General features: G+C 39.6%; 1 protein-coding gene across 2 annotated transcripts in view; it reads right to left on the minus strand.

Moving 5' to 3' along the window:
- The window catches only part of CDYL (chromodomain Y like), a 60,981-nt gene that overhangs the window by 21,339 nt on the left and 26,811 nt on the right, over positions 1–12,831 (minus strand). The window contains exon 2 of one of the 2 annotated variants that reach the window (XM_032250049.1): positions 12,737–12,740. The exons of the other annotated variant lie outside the window; for it this stretch is intronic. The gene's annotated coding sequence lies outside the window, so the exon portion shown is untranslated. The remainder of the gene's footprint in view (positions 1–12,736; positions 12,741–12,831) is intronic. 2 annotated transcript variants of the gene reach the window in all.

Below are 12,831 nucleotides of genomic sequence, written 5' to 3' on the forward strand. Positions count from 1 at the left end.
GGGAGCAGGAGAGGGGCTTCCACAGGGCGGCCTGGAGTAGCTGAAGGAGGAGGTGAGGGAGAGACACCCGGTCTCCTCCAGGGTGAGCCTCCCAGTGGAGATGTGCACAGCCCAAAGCGCACATCTAGATCAGGGGAGGGAAGATAGGGTTGGAGAGAGGTACTTGGGGTTGGCGCCAGAAGTGGTTGAACTGACGGTATGAGCTCCCAAGGGAAGACTGAGACAGAGAGTGAGCCTGCTGAAGCCAACTGGGAAGTGCTGGGGAGAGCCACAGGCAGAGCCAGGAGGCAGCAGAGAAGCAGAAAGGCAATCAAAACTGGCTTCCTCAAAGGAAGGAGAGCAGGCCACAGCAGTGACGATGTGTCTGCAGGGGCATGTGCTGCAGAGGTGGAGGAGAATGTAGAAGAGGTAACGTGGGGGGACATGAGAGGCCATTCGTAAATGTGGGCAATGCTTCACTACGGCGTCAAGAGCGGAAGCCAGACCATAGGTGAAAGACAGCTAAAAACCAATCAATAAAAAACACACATGTGCAGGTCCCAAGATGTTAAAAGTGCAGGTGAGGAGACACTGCCACTTAGGTGAGGGCCGATAGCAATGATTTCTCTGCCTAAAAAGAGATCACACCAGGAACAATGTTGTGCAGAGGCAGGCAGAGGCCACGTGACACGGTGGTGGCATGTTGGGAAAGGAGACAGTTGTGGAGACTCTGGGCCTTCTCAGAAGAAGGGGGTTCCTTCAGACTACACATGCCAGCAGCTAGTAATGCCAAGCGAGAGCTCCTCAACCTGAGCGGGATTTTTAATCACTGCTGTATCAAAGCACAAAAAGAAGCATCCTGGCAACACAGGGAAGGGCTGGTGCCATGGCCCAAATGCTGTGTCTCACCCAAATTCCTGTGGTGAAATCCTCACCGAAAAGGTGATGTTCTCAGGAGGTGGGGCCTTTGGGGGTGATTAGGTCATGGTGGTGGAGCCCTCATGAATGGGATTAGTGCCCTTCTAAATGAGGGCTGAGACCCCTGGGCCTTCTGCCATGTGAGGATGCAGCAAAAAGTTGCTATTTGTGAACCAGGAAGTGAGCCCGCAGCAGACCCTGAACCTGCTGGCACCCTAATCTTAGGGTTCTCTCCAGAACTATGAGAATAATTAACATAATAATTCTGTTGTATATTTACGAGCCACCCAGTTTATGCTGTTTTGTTATGGCAGCCCCAATGGCTACGACACCTGCCTCCCACCAGGATAAAGCTGACTGGCTTCAGGTCTGCTCTCCCCATCTCTGACTGCTCTTGCTTTCAGTGTCTTTCCTTTCTCTATGTAAAAGGCACACATTCCTTAAACTCTCCAATATAAAGTCCATGTAGCCTTTATATCTAAGCCTTAGGAAAAGCTCAGCATTTTCTTTGAGGCAACAGTGCCTACGGAACTATCTGTGGTTCTGCAAATTTAAAAATGGATTCATTTTGGCTCATGCTGACCAAGACCACTGAACTTGGCCTTCTGCCTCCTGTGTTAAAACTGTGTTGGCTCCTAGTGCCAGTGAGGTACCTGCTCCTTCAGACTCACCACACCCCATGCCCAATGTAATTCCTGGCACTCCGTTACTCATCTGTGCAAGCATGTGACACTGAACTCTGTACTACTTAGGTAGAGAAGTCTTCACAGCAGGATCAAATCCTGCAGTCACAGATTACCAGCACTGAGCAAGATTTACCCTGATCATCACATATGCCCACCACTCAAGACAATCGAGCCACAGTGTTCTCACACCATCCAGGGTTGTGCCCAAATCAGGACCTTTGCACGTGCTCTTCCATCTGCCTAGAACACCTATGACCTGGAATTCAAATGGCCAGTGTCTTCTGCTCATCTGGACGGCAGCTAAAATTTCAGCACCTCAGACAAGCCTTCTTGGACCTCACATCTTAAGGCTGGTCCCTCCCAACAGCACTTCATATCACCCTGGTTTGTTTTCTTCAAAGCACCTCTGAAAGTTATTTCTTTCTCATTCTATTTTTATTTATATTGTATCATCTATGTACTCCACTAAGCTGTGTAAGGGCAGGGTCCTCGCCTGTCTTATCCACTCATGTATCCCTGGTGCACACAACACTCAGTACATATTTACTCAGTACACTCATGGAAGGGACCTTCATGTCCCTTTAGTCCAGATCCCTCAGTTTAGAGACGAATAGCTAAGTGACTGGCCAAGGGTCACACAGCTCATTAACTCAAGCCAAGCCAGGGATGGTAAGCTCTAAAATTCAGAGCAGAATTAGCTGCTAATGAATAAACAAAAGGTAAATACTGAGATTCAGAAAAAAAATCCCCCCCCCCTCCAATAAACTGTGGAAATTAGTGCGACTCCCCTGGAATACCAACTCTCATGCAAACACAGGGGTACAAGTTGCCTCTCTGAACTCAGAGCTCCTTACAGATTTGGGTTCAGAGACTATCAAGGCTTTCCTAGGATTTATTAACATAAAATCTGACTGGGAAAGAAACCTATTTTGGTATCTCTTCCAATAATTCATTTTATTTTAATATGTTGAAGAGCAAAAAGGATACCCTCAAATACATATGGTGAATCTGTTAAATATCACTGCTTCAAAAAGTGCAAGTCTCTAACAATGACTTGTGAAACTCACTAGCCATCTTAAGAAAGCAATGTCTCTGCTTCTTCACCTGCCACTGAAAACTAGGAAACTAAATAAAATACACAAAACAACTGTGTGCAGGCACAGGACCACAGGCTGCGCGGGGCAGTGTTCCCAGAGTGAAAAGAGACAGATATGGTAAGCCTAACAGTCCATCCGCCTTTCCGCCGAGAACAGCTGCCACACTGCAGGTGCAGCAAGGGGAAACCCAGACATAGCTGGCAAAAATGCTGTCTTAGCACAGATGAGTTGGAGGAGGCCCAGGAGGCAGTAATTTGTGAGGCATGATAAAGAAAAGGAGGGAACTACACAGACAAAAGTTCCAGAAGAGGCTAGGGATCCCCTTGAGTCTTAGCTGAACCAATCTCATCATGCACAGGGAAAAACTCTACAAGGCTGGGCAGCAAACAACTTTTGAGAAAAGAACAATTACCAGAGACCTATAAACTGAAAAATCTCAAGTTTGCCTAGGGCTGGAAGTCCTCATCAGCCAGAGCAGAGACTTCAACAAATACATGAGGCATTCAGTAGAGAGACCCCAGGATCAGGCACATATCAGCAGTGGAACTAATCTAGCTCTATAATAAAGAGTACTCAAAATTTCACTAACAAAGCTTCAAAATGAGATGTGAAAGGATCAAAGTGATATGCAACTAACAATTTCCTGCCCAAACAAATCTATTACTTTAAAAAAGCATACAACAAAATCCAGCACCCCAAAATGTAAATCACAATGTTCAGCAACCAACCAAAAATTACTAGACAAGCAAAGAAGCAGGAAAATAGAACCAGTGACTAACATTAAATCAGTTAATTAAAAAAGACTAAAAATGAGAGATGATAGTATTAACAGAAAAGAACACCTTCAAAACTGTTATAAATAATCTCAATGTGCTCAAGGATTTAAAGGAAAACATGAACATAATGCAGAAATGAAAGATTATAAATAAAAATTTCATTGGATATGTTTAACAGATTAGACAATAAAAGATCAGCAATAGGCTCTGTCCAAAATGCAGTATGACAGGAGAAGAAACAGAAGAAACAATGAACCTGATTGCCCTGTGGTACAATATTAAGCGGTCTAGCATATATGTAATTTGAGTCTCAGAGAAAGGGTAGGGGTATGGGTGTGGGTGTGTGCATGCATTCAAATAAAATATTTGCAGAAATAGTAGTGGAAAATTTCCCAATGTCTGATAAAAATCAGAAGCTGACAGATCCAAGCAGCTTAAAAAATACCAATTATGATAAATACAACACACACAAACCCCAAACCAAGGCCTATTATAATCTGCTGATAACTTGAGAACAAAAAGATTGCAGAGAGAATTACAGAACAACTCAATAATTACATTCAGAAAGTATACAAGACAGAAGAAAATGGAATGGCACCTTTCAAGTATATAAAGTAAAAAAAAAAAAGCCAACCCATATACACAGCACATATGCAGCATAAATGTCATTCAAAAACAGAGGAGAAACAAACACACATTTGTAGATAAAAGCTGAGAGAATTTGTTACTAGCAGATCTGTACTGTAAGGAATGTTAAATGTTCTTTAGGCAGAAGGAAAACAACACCCGATAGAAGCCTGAATATATACAAAGGAATGAAGAGTATCAGACCAGTAAATATACGGGTAAAAAGGAACCTGCACAGACTGCATATTAAGTGTAATTAACTAAATGTAGACAGTAGTAACTCCTTGGCTTCATCAAAGAAACAATATCTCCCCTGCTTTCATACCAACCTAACAAAAATGAATAAAAACCACTTTGTACATACTATACAAATATATTAAAATCTTCAAGCAAATGACTATTCTCTGGAAAAATATAAATTCTCAAGATTGATCTTTGATGTAGCAGAAAGAAAAAGAAAAAAAAAAAACAAGGAAAGAGAAAAAAGAAAATCATTAAAGAATTACTTCTTAAAACAGTTTCTCAGGCTATGTGGGTTAAGGAATAGCTGTGGAGTAACAATAGTCGCAGAACACAGAGAAAAGGAAGAAAATTCATCCAATCAATTTTGCAAAGATAACTTAACTCTGACTACACACAAATGCCACAGAGTAAAACCACGTACCAATTTTACCCATTACTCATGGAAGCACAATCTTACTTTGCTAATACTTGATGGTTTATGCCAAAAGCGCATTTTAAGATGTTGTGAGATAACTTAGTTCAAGGGCAAGAATAGCAAAAATACACTAAACAATAGTATTTCTAGATTCTGGAAACTATTTAGAAAATAAACACACATTAAAAATACACACACACATAATCCCTAACTAAAATTATGAATAAACAACTTAAAAAAAATTAGAATAAACAAGCAGAAAACATCAAGTTGTACTAAGAAATACAGAAAGACCAAAAAAAGAAAAAGAAAAAAAAAAAGGTTGGCGGGGGAATGTCATGATTTTGGAGAACATCAAACACTTTAAAGTTAATTTGAACTATAGTAGACTTCCAATCAAAGGCTCAGTGGTTAAGATTTAGCAGGAAGACGAGCCAAATTTTTTTGGAAAGAATAATGAGTAAAATATACCTAACTATTTGTACATTATAAATCTACATGAAGAGCACAGCTCTAGCACAGGGGAAAATGACGAGCTAGAGTTAGTCTAAGAATAGCTTCTATGATGAGGATATATGTACCAAAAACCAATAAGCTGATATAAACCATTTAATGAACAGCAAAAGTCTTATTTAATAAAAAGCATAAAAACATGTAAAGTTTCTAGATGAAGAACTTAAACATAAAAAGGACAGAAAAAAGGTTAAAAATTTTGAGTACATGAAAGTTGAAAGTTGAACAGATGAAAGGCTAGTATTTTTTTTTTTTTATCATTAAAGCACTAATAACTGCAAAGCATAAACAGACCAAAACATAGGTCTGTTTTTACGCCCACACACAAGGTTGGGTGCAGTGGCTCATGCCTGTAATCCTACACTTTGGGAGGCCAAGGCAGGTGGAACACTTGAGGTCAAGAAGTTCGAGACTAGCCTGGTCAACATGGTGAAACTCTGTCTCTGCTAACAATGCAAAAATTAGCTGGGTGTGGTGGCACATGCCTGTAAGCCCAGCTACTCTAAGGGTTGAGCAGGGGAATCACTTGAACCTGGAAGATGGAGGTAGCAGTGAGCCGAGATCACACCACTGGACTCCAGCTTGGGGGACAGAGTGAGACTCCATCTCAAAAGACAGACCACACCCACACCCACACCCACACCCACACACACACACACACACACACACACACACACCACGTGTACAGCAAATTTGAATGATGGAATGAAAACGCTAAAACAAGAAATTGATCTGAGTAAAAAAAGAAAGACACATTATTTTTACTTTCAGAATATAAAACTTTTAAATATGACAACTTAAGGCTAGCAAAGGGCACATATACATAAATTGGTACATTCCTAGAAAGCCATTTTGTAAGATATGGAGATCAACCCCTGCCCTTGTAATTCTACCTTTATAATTTTACTCCTAAAATAGAAAGTATATGAGGATATGTTTTTGCACACAAAAGGTATTCAGCTTTACTTTTAAAATTGTCACAAGCCCTAAACTTAGTGCCTAGTGGTAAGGAAATAGTAAAACTAATTATGGCACACATGTACCTGACATAATATTATATAGCTATTGTGATTGTCAAGATTTTAAAGAATACAGGTCAATAAGTGCATCACAGCAGCAGCTACCATTTACATCACCCCTTACACATGCTGAGCTCCTAAGCATAAAATCTGATTTAAATCCCTGCAGCACACCTGAAAGGTGTGTGGTACCTGAGATCTGATTCCCAAGCTTGTGTCCTTTCATGGCCCATCCCCAAAGTCATACATAAAAAATATAAAAATGAAAGATAACAAAAGAGGTATGTGGACAGATAGATATCAATGTTTCCATGTGAGTTTTCTAGGAATGTAAATTATAGAAACGTTAATAATGGCTCTTTCTTGTTGAGAGAGACATGGAATAATTCTTCTTGCTATTTTGTAAATTCCTACATTACTGACATAATCAAGAAAGCACCGGAAATCATACTATAGCATCTAAAATCCATATAAAAGTGTCTCAGAAATTATTCTTCATTAGGTAAAGATTAACTGGTGTTTCTCCAATTATATTTTAGTTTAAATTGTCTAATCAAAAGTTAACAAGTTTTACTATGTTTTCAAGGCAGAAGGGACTCAGCTGCAAAAAGAGTTCAAAAACTGTTTTTAACTATCTTGGATATTCATGACCACTGTTGTCTTTGGTTTAAAGAGCAAGGACTACAGCATCTACAGAATTAATAGCTCTCTCTTAATATTTCAAAATATTGCTATGTACATATATTGAACATAATCCTAATTAACTATACAAAACCTTACAATTTTATTCAGATTATGTAATCTGAAAATATTCTTTAAGTACAACTTTTCATATGAACATGGAAGTAAAAGTAGGCTTTAAACATCAACACCTCTTTTCTTCATAATGTGTTAAATAAATTCTTGACAAACAATTGTAAAAGGGTCTTTGTTCCAGCTCCTTCAATTCCAGTTCCCTATCCATAGGGGTCTCCAAGTTAAAGGCTAATCTGATTTTAGAAGACTTCCAGTCAAATGCTCAGTGGTTGGGATTTAGCAGGGAGACAGGCTCAGAAATTTTTGAAAAGAGTAATGAGTGAAATATACCTAACTAGTTGTATGTTATAAATCTACATGAAGAGCACAGTTCTAGTACAGGGGAAAACGACGAGCTAGAGTTAGTCTAAGAGTAGCTCCTGTGATGAGGATACATCCATCACAAATCTATATAAGCTGGTATAAGCCATTCAATAGATAGTTCCCCATATGTGCTCATTCTTGCCATCTCTAAGAAAGACACTGATATACCATTAGGACTGCAATCATGTTTTGCTGTAACACAATTGACTCATTAGGAACAATCTGAGTATACTGCGAATTTCACGTTTATGCACAATTGTCTGGAGAAAGTCAGTGAACATACAACTGCACCCAGCTGAAAATGGCTGGGCAGGAATACACAAAACACACACAAATCACACTCAAACAGCTGCCCGCCCACATCAGGTCTTACAACTTTCTGTATGATTTCAGACTGCAGTCCTTCTATTGCTTCACAGTAACCACAAGCTGCAACCCTCCCAGTGCCCACTTCCACAGGCAAATTTCTGCTGTCCTTTTCAAGATAAAGTACCATATTTACTGTAGTACTTGATTTTCTTAACTATTTGATACTGGAAATTGTGCTACTGTTTCTATTAGGGTCCTTTCTTGTTTTTTAATGTGCCCATGACAAAGTTTGTGAGGGCTGTGCCTCTAATCTCATTTCCCCACAAGCCCTGTAGTTTTTATTGCATGATTTTGCAGTGTGTGGCGATTTTTAGGAACACATATATCACATTATAGCAGAACTCACTGTAAGTTTTCCTTTCCACTGCTCAGTATCAAAGTCATTCATTTTTTGGTTGACTCAAGAAAAAATTTATTCACAGCCATGTTTTAGACCTGGCCCTAAAAATAAAACTATCTAGCTAATGATATGCTTCAAGATGCCATACAAACCAACCAGCAAGAGCTCAATAAGGAGTGAGGATGGAAATGCTTACTACCAAATACCACATTCAGAGAATGCTTTAAACTCACTTTCAAAGCAAAAGAAATCCTGAGAACAGAGGAGGCATAAGTCATTTTAGTCCATGAAACATACAAATAATTCCTTGAAACTGCTAAATAACTTGAGAAAGCTAAAATATAAAGAAGGCAGGTGAACAGCAAACCACAGAATGAGAACATTAAATACCGGAGACCCACAGGCTTAGGGAGCATTCTGAAAATCATCAGAGAGAAGAATATAAGCTATGGTTTCTGCAATTAAGATGCTTCTCTTTCATAGCTAACTTTTCAGAGAGAATCAACCCCAAAATATTAAGTGCCAAAAGCAATGAGGAGACTTAAAAAAAAAAACAAAAACTATTTTGAGACAAAATTACCAATTAATGAGATGATGTATCTTTAAATAAACTCTAGATAATTAATTATAATTTCCTAAAACTAAGTAAGACTAGCTTGATTAAACCACAGAACTGTGAACCTAGAGACATACAATAATGTTGTAGTAGATGTGGCAAGTGCAGTGTGCTGCCTGACAGCAGGGCTTCTCACCCTGACCCAGCAATGGGATTGCTAGGGGACTTTTAACAGCTCCTTGGAGAAAAGGGGACTCTTTCTTATCCACTGTTGGTAGGAATATAAATTAGGACAGCCGTTATGGAAAACACTATGCAGGTTTCTTCAAAAATAAATCTACCATATGATCCAGCAATCCTTTGACTAAGATATTTATCCAAAGCAAATGAAATCAGCATGTCAAAGAGGAATCTGCGCTCCCATGTTTACTGCAGCAGTATTCACAATAGCAAAGATATGGAACCAATCTAAGTGCCCACCAACAAATGAATGGATAAAGAAAATGTCGGTACATACTCACAATGGAGTCTCATTCAGCATCAAAGAAAGAGTGAAATCCTGTCATTTGGGGCAACATGGGTGAGCCTGGAGGACATTATGCTAAGTGAAATAAGCCAGGCACAGCAAGACAAATACTGCATGATCTCACTCATATGTGGAAGCTAAAAAGTTGACCTCATAAGGAGTAAAACAGTGGTTACTAGAGGCTGGGAAGTAGGGGGCGGAGGAAGGAGAAGAGCCAGAGGTCAGTTAGCAGAAACAAAATTAAAGCTAGACAGGAGGAGTAAGTTCTGAGTGTTCTGTGGCACAGCAGCATGACTATAATTAGCAACAATTTATTGTTTATTTTCAGATAGGCAGAAGAGCAGATTTAAAATGTTCCCAAAATAAATGATAAATGTCTTAAGTGATGGATTTGCTAATTACCCGGATTTGATCATTACATATTATACATATGCATCAAAATACTACACTGTACATAATTGTAATATGTACATACATCTTGAGTTAAAAAAAAACAAAAAACAAAAAAAACAACAAATGCTCCTGGGCCATACTTGCAGGCACCTGAGAACTGAGAACTCTGGGCAGAGCTCAGGCCCTGTGGTGTGTGATCAGACTCACCCCGAGGCTGAGGACCCACTCCAGAATCTATGTGTTTGGTGTCCATTGCTGATGTTGCGTATTTGAGGCCCAAAACAGTATATTCAGGGTAACCCAGGGGAAATGGTTCAGGTCAGAAGACTGAGATTACACCAGCAGTAACAATTCCCATAAATCAGAGGAAGGATTGTTCAAGTTCAGGTAATTAACACAGATAAGTAACAATGATAAAGAAGGTGCCTTGTGCTTAAAACATACCCATCTCTGTCCTATTTAATCTATTCACCCACCTACCCTGAAGCTGAAACTGACCTTCCCTCCTGGTGAAGGCTACAGCTGGGTTGAAGGCCACTATTTTTCCAGTGGAATGGCTCAGGGATGTATCCTGTTGGTGCAGTTACTAAGAAACCACACACACACACACACACACACACACACACACGAGGTCAGGAGTTTGAGACCAGCCTGGCCAACACACACACACACACACACACACACACGAGGTCAGGAGTTTGAGACCAGCCTGGCCAACATGGTGAAACTTTGTCTCTGCTAAAAACACGAAAATTAGCTGGGTGCGGTGGCGCGTGCCTGTAATCCCAGCTGTTCCAGAGGCTGAGGCAGGAGAATCGCTTGAACCTGGGAGGTGGAGGTTGCAGTGAGCAGAGATCACGCCACTGCACTCCGGTCTGGACGACAGAGTAAGACTCCATCTCAAGTAAATAAATAAACAAACAAATCAATCTGAACAAATCTGATTAATACATGAGCTCTGCCATTTCATTTTAACCACTCCTACTTTTATCGCTCCTACTGCTGAGAGCTTCTGGGGCATCGGTGTTCCAGGAAAGGTACCCTCTACTGTTTGCATGACACACCCTAGGCTTGGCAGCAGAGCCCTGTCTCATTGGGGACCCCTATGGACTGTGTCTTTAAATAATGACAGTGATGCCATACGTATATTTTTCAAAAGTCCTACTTACAGAATCTAGAGGATTTTGTATAGTGATACAGTGCACAGAGCATACGACTGACCATTTTAAAGTGTTCAGTTTGATGGCATTAAGCACACTGACACTACTGTGCAACCATCACTACCATCCATTTCCAGAACTTTCCATCTCCCCAGGCTCCAATTAAATACCAACTTCCCAGTCCCGCCACGCAAGCCCTGGCAAACCACCACTCTAGTTTACTGTAGGAACCTCTTGTAAGTGGAATTGTTTGGTTATTTATCTTTCTTAGACTGGCTTATGTCACTGTGCACCATGTCCTCAAGGTGCATCCATGTTGCAGCATGCGTGAGAATCTCCCTCCTTTTTAGAGCCAAATCATATTCCATGGTGGACAGGCCATATTTTCTTTATCTGTTCAGCTGATGACAGACATGTGGGTTGCTTCCACCTTTTAGCTATTAATGATCTTAACATAGGGATACAAAGGTATCTTCGGCACCCTGCTTCCAATTCTTGGGGTATGTACCTAGAAACAGAACTGCTGGATCATGTGGTAATTTTAATATTTTGAAGTTATATTATATTTCCCTAAATTATCTAGAATGTGTTTAATTAGTAATTATAATAAAACTCTCAGAAAAGATTAAAATCATAGATTGTGATTACTTCCATTCCTTGCTAAATGTCTTCACGGTAGTTCTCCTGGGATGGAGAAGCAGGGATACCAGGATGTAAAATCCTTTACATGTTGAGAGAGGTTACTATCTGTAACCCGAAAACCCCAAATTCAAAATGCTCCAAAAGCTGAAACTTTTCACCAACATAACACTCAATGGAAATGCTCATTGTGGATTTCTGATTTGAGATGCTCAACTGGTAAGTATAATGCAAATATTACAAAATCTGAAAAATGTGAAATCTGGAACACTTCTGGCTCCAAGCATTTCAGGCAGGGGTTAGTTTAACTTGTATTATCAATGATAAACTGTGCAAGAATCTCTAGCCAATTTTCAGGCTATCTTAGCTTAGAGACAACACCTTCATAATAAACTGTTACTTCTTTTTTTACGGCCTGGAACTGCTGTATGCCAGCCAGCCTGTGTTAATCTACACACATAGGCCACACATGTACCGAAGGGTAGGATCCAGGCCTCATCAAACTTGTGCCTCTGGTTCTGTGCAGGAGCCTCACTCTTAAAGATACTCACTTTGCTGAATGACTTTCTGACAGTAGGATAAGGAAAACAACTTGAACTTGTTTTGTTCTTGTCTTCCAGAACAAAACACTCTAATTAGCAATATCACCACAAACTATGCAAAGCTGTACAGTGAGTGCAGGGTTCAACTACCATCAAGTGTCCTTGCCCACATCTGAAGGTTCTGTGGTATAAAGGCCCACACTTATAGATTTCTATGTGTAGAAGAATCCTGTGTCAATTTTAATCTTCATTTCGAGTTGTGCTGAGCTCCTTCTGAAAGCATTAATCCCTAAGGGGATTTGGACTCCTAAATCAGAAAAGCAGTAAAGTCTTTAGTAACCCAAAGGAAATCTAAGTGCTCATCCTTACTCAGTTCTTCAAAACATACATGGAGATAAAGCAGTTTCAAAACGATCGCTACAATCAACATTTTAGAATCAAAGTTAAAAACACTGAGGAAACTGAAATTCTTAAAAGTGAACTACATTATTTGAAGTAGTTAATGGAAAATTTTATTCAAGCGTGGTCGACCTTTAATTACGGATGCAAATTCAAGCTATTAATTTTAGTTTTACTTTTGACAAACTGAAACTAAAAAAATCAGAAATTACTAAGCAATATTAATCCTATCATTCTAACTAAGCATATTGGGATAAATTCCTGAAGTAAATTAAACAAGACAGGTGGTACTTTAAATTTAGTTATTTCCTTATTAATAGCTTTGAAAAGAAATCAAATGTTGGAGAGAAAAAGGCAACAATCTGCATGTTACAATCTCACCTTAACGTACCAAAAAAAAGGAACAGAACATCACTCAACCTTTCTTTTTAGTGCAGAGAGTAACGAAGAATTAATGAACTACAACAACCAAGAAAAGGCAAATGAAAATATAAGAATAACAATAGCTAACTACA

This window comes from Sapajus apella, unplaced genomic scaffold (assembly GCF_009761245.1).
Source record: "Sapajus apella isolate SASKATOON/1434 unplaced genomic scaffold, GSC_monkey_1.0 scaffold70, whole genome shotgun sequence".
In the NCBI taxonomy this organism is placed as follows: domain Eukaryota; kingdom Metazoa; phylum Chordata; class Mammalia; order Primates; family Cebidae; genus Sapajus; species Sapajus apella.